At 29.5% G+C, this 4956-nt stretch overlaps 1 long non-coding RNA gene across 1 annotated transcript; it reads right to left on the reverse strand.

Annotated features, from left to right (window-relative positions):
* Window positions 1–1072: 1072 nt before the first annotated feature.
* Window positions 1073–3364, reverse strand: LOC136235074 (uncharacterized). Its single transcript, XR_010691634.1, has 3 exons — window positions 3065–3364; window positions 2808–2854; window positions 1073–1338 (listed from the first exon to the last, which is right to left on the reverse strand). It is a non-coding gene; the product is annotated as an uncharacterized lncRNA (long non-coding RNA).
* Between the last annotated feature and the right edge of the window lie 1592 nt (window positions 3365–4956).

Raw genomic sequence — 4956 nt, forward strand, 5'->3', positions numbered from 1 at the left:
GTCCAAATTCTAATGGGAAAAACGTGTAAATTTGATTAATTTGTCAACAAGCAGCTTGTTGTTGTTGGAAGGCAACATATGTCTTTTATTTGGTATAGAATTTCATTTTTATGTCTGCTCATTCATTTTATGATCCATTTATAATAATGGAAATTTATGATTACAATTGGATCAAACATTAGAACTATAACTTGTTTTAGACCCGTGCTTTCCACGGGTTTTTTTTTTATTTGGTTTCGTCACTATTATATAGATATCTAGAGATTTACATATTATTACTTTAATGAATATATAAGTATTGAAATTTAGTCTAATAATTTGTTTAATATTTAACGTATTACAATATTAAAAAATAATGAATAATTCAATTAATATTATTAAACACTTCTTTAAATTAACATTTTGTATACAATACAGGTTTTTCTTTAAAATTCGGTTGAATCCGAAAAATAAGCCTACATGCATAAAAGAAAAACCAACTAACCAAAAAGAAATTTCTCAAGAAAAGTTGACATCGATCAATGCCAATCAAATTCCAAAACCCATATTAAATGCACACAAGTAAAACCAACTAAGATGTTATTAAAAAAAAAAACCCAGCTAAGATGTGTAAATATGAAATTTTTATATTACTTTAAATAAAGGCTTAATGCCTTCCCAACTCCTCCAAATTATCTCCATATTCCGAATTTTGACTTATGATAACTAATCCGCTTAACTTATTTATTTGGAACAAATAAACACTCAAATAGGTTAATATTTGACTATCACTTTTAAACTTCCAAAATTTTAATAAATTCTACATAGAACCATAGATCTTTGACTATCACTTTCAAATTTCCAAAATTTTACAGCATTACTTTAATATAATGGGCTTAACTTGAAATATAGGGTTGTTTTGGATACAAATCTTAAGTAAATTTGATCTTCCTTAAAAGATCTTCAAATAACTATAAACTATATGAAAAAGAAACAAAAAGTACATGCTTACTTTGAATATAAGAGTAATTAAAATATATTCCAACCGAGATTATATATCCATAAAAGTTTTTCACTAAAATATATTCCTTGAGATAGTGCACAATGCAGATAATAAAAGATATAAAAATATATTTTTCTAAGAAAAGAATTTGCACAAAAATCTTAATAAACTGAAGCATCCATGAGTGAACAAAAGACCGCATATTGAACCCATTTCTCCTCTAACCCATAACTGAAAGTTGTTCTTCATGACATAGGAATGAATCTGTAGATAAATAGTTTGGTTGGACAGGTCATGGGGTCATGTTAACACACTCATGCTGCATAAAACATTTGGTCATGTTAACACATTCATACCTGCATAAAAAATATGGTCATGTTAACACATTTACATTCTGCTAAATCAGAATAATGATGAGAATTATGATAGTAAGGAACGGACATGATATTGAAGATGAAGGAAACAGAACAAAATCAAGAATGCAACTTCTGCAAATCTGTAATAAGCTGAATTAGAATATCAATTGAAATCATAACGACGATGAAAATTCAATTTCCGTGAATCTGTTTGCATTTTCATATATGATGAATCAGAATAGCAATTGAAATCATTATAATGAATTGAAGACACCGTCATTAAAGCTAAAGGAAAAACAAACAAAATCATGACTGCAACTACTGCAAATCTGTATTTTATTTCACATATGCTGACCGAAATTATGATAGCAAGTAATTAACATGATATTGAAGATGAAGGAAACGGAAACCCAATCAAGAAAATTCAACTTCTGTGAATCTGTTTGCATTTTCACATATGATGCATCAGAATACCAATTGAAATCATTATAATGAATTGAAGACAATGTCATTAAAGGTAAAGGAAAAACGAACAAAATCATGACTGCAAATCTGTATTTTCATTCATATATGATGACGGAATTTATGATAATAATGAAAACATGGGAACCGAAACAAAATCAAGAGTCCAAGGCTGCAACTTCTGCAATTCTGTACACATTTTCAATCAAAATCATGATAATTAAGAAAAAAAGAACCAACATTAAAGATAAAGCAAAAACAAACAAAATCATGAGGAAAATAGAAGAGGAGGGAAGGGTTTTGGATGTTAATTCAACAATTAATTAGAGATATGCATAAATGGGTTTTAGTTAAAAGAAAAAAAAAATCAAAATACTAATAAATCATAATTAACAAATATATACAGATGCACATTGTAAAAGAGCATTTTCACTCTATTCAAACAAATAAATTATTACTCTATTCAAACAGTTAATTTATTCTAGTTCCTGAACATATATTTGTACATTAGAGATTCAAATGATAAATGAACAAAACATGAATTAAGCATCCAATTTACTTACTCCCATGATGTTCCAAGGAAAATAGAAAACAATGGAGATTAAGCATATAATAGTTCTTCAAACACTTTAATGGAGAAACTATCCAATGCTAATTGTAATTAGTGTTGAGATAGAGGGTCATTCCTTCTATATACCTTTGAGATCTCTTGATGTACTTATTATTAAAAACCTAACAAAAACAGAATTGAGAAAATATATCACATCCTTGGAAACCTCTTATACAAATGGATAGAACAAAATCAAAGGATATTCATTTATGCACAACACAAGAAAGAATTGGTAAAATAAAATAAAATCAATAGCATTGAACTGCTTATTATTGGGAACGGATAAACAATCAGGAACCGGATTACCATTCACTGTTCATGGAACTGCTCCTTGCATGAACCATAACCAAATCATAACCAAAAGAGGAAAGAAAAAAAATCAAGAAAGGGTACAAACCTTAGAGCTTGATCATTTTTCAATCTATGCTCCAATGAAGACATTCACTACAAAAAATGATCCAAAAGCACAGAGCAGAAATTTTGAACATTAGATTATTGGATAAAAGTAAAAACAAAATTGAAGGACAATCAAATAAACTGATAAAAGTAAGAACAAAATTAAAGGAAATAAACAAAGGATCTGAAATTTCAAAACCCCAAATTAAAAATGAATTCCAATCTAAAAAAGAAAATAGAATGAAACTTGAATATTACCTTGTAGGAAAGCTGCGAATGGTAAGAATTGGTGGCCTAGTCGAACCGCCTGAGTACGATCGGTCAAGCTTGTTTCGCAACCTAATCTCGGAGAGGATACCCTTGTCTTCTCCCTGAGAATTAAGTAGATAAAAGAGGAAGGAACATGTGTTGGAAACTAAACCAGAGTATGTAAGCGGTTTTACAGAGGGAAGACACACGATGAGAAGGGGGATTTATGAATAGAAGATACTGGAGATAGAATTTGAGAATGACAAATAGATGATTGTTAACGGCACTTCAGAAACGTGGGTAGAGGAATCAGAGATGAGCGCCTACATAAATTGTGGAAACAAACTGTGTTACAGAATCTGAAGGTGAGAACGTGAGGCTTCAAAAAGATGACACATCATCAAAGGGCACTCTAAAAAATGACACGTCATTATTCTGTCTACAGATTTAGTATAATGTATAGATAGATTTGATACGATAGAAAAAAAATAGTCAAAGAACACATTAACTTTTGTTTTCCTTTTTAATATTACTAACAAATAATAATTTATTAGTCATACATAGAGTAATTTAAAATGTTTATATGAATCTAATTCAGAGTGTTTTTTTCTCTAAGCTTTTAACCAGTGAGAAATCAAGGCAATTCAGACTCATATCATCAAGATAATATACCATTACATGTTCAGTTTAAGTTCCTAGAAGTGTGATTGGAAGGAATGAGATTATAAATTTGTTCCTCATTAACTAAAACATTTCTTCTTCAAACCTAAAGTTAGTTAAAACTACCATCCATCTTAAAGGAACGTATCCAAGTTTAATCTAAATTCATTTTGTTATGTTTAATCTAAATTCAACTAACGGGCTATGTCTCTCTTTCCTACTCTTGAACTTTGTTTACGTTAAGAATCAGCATGCATAGAAAATATTTAGAATGTCATGTACATCACAGCTTGGAACCTAAAATGAGGTCTTTGGACCCAATAATCTCTTTCAAAGCTCTCTCTAGTCAAAATCTCTAAAGTGACTCAAACCTCTAATTTTGCCCCACAAAGTTCTTTACCAAAGTGGTTCGTATTAAACCTTCTAAAGTGGCTGAAACCTTAATGATATTTCTACTAGTACAATAAATAAAAGCAGAAATAATTCGAAAAAGTTTTTGATAATAAACTTAATAAGATGAGTAACATTTTAATAAGATCAGTGACGGCAGAGGAGACCAATATGTAAATTTGCACAAAACTGTCCGACCAATGTGTAAAATGAAAACTTATAATCCATTCCACTAAAAGTGCTCATGTCAACTAAATGTTCAAAAGGTATCATAAAAAGGTCTCTGAAAATGCTTTTAAGATGCCTATGCTTATGCTCCACCGTGGTCTACTAAGTTTAAAAGATTCCTCCAGACATCATTAGTATTACTTCACACAATCACTGGTAATTGGACATCCTTTATTCACAACTGAATAAATTTATTTGTTGTAATCGTTGTAGAAAATCATATTAATTAAGATTGGATAATTTGAGGAGAAATATAGCTCAAGAGAAAACAATAAATGCAGGACTAGCTGTAAATTTTCAAAATTAAAGCAACCCATATTTTAATAAATGTTTTGAAAATAATTGATAATCCTTGGTTTTCATTAGTTTAGGAATCAATACTTTGATTATAGATGTGTACAATCTTTTCAAATTTTCCATGTAATTGTCTATTCGAAAATTCTCTGCACTGATGACAATGTGGTGGTCTGAGTAATTATTTTAATGCTACTAAAATGTATATGTTTTAGCTTTACATCAAAGTCCAGTAATTATTTACATGGAACCTCAATTGTTGAACATTTTTGTGGACTACTAGCATTGGAAAATGGATAAGTGATGCAGTGTTAATCATGTCTTGATAA

Source organism: Euphorbia lathyris, chromosome 7 (genome assembly GCF_963576675.1).
Source record: "Euphorbia lathyris chromosome 7, ddEupLath1.1, whole genome shotgun sequence".
NCBI lineage: Eukaryota > Viridiplantae > Streptophyta > Magnoliopsida > Malpighiales > Euphorbiaceae > Euphorbia > Euphorbia lathyris.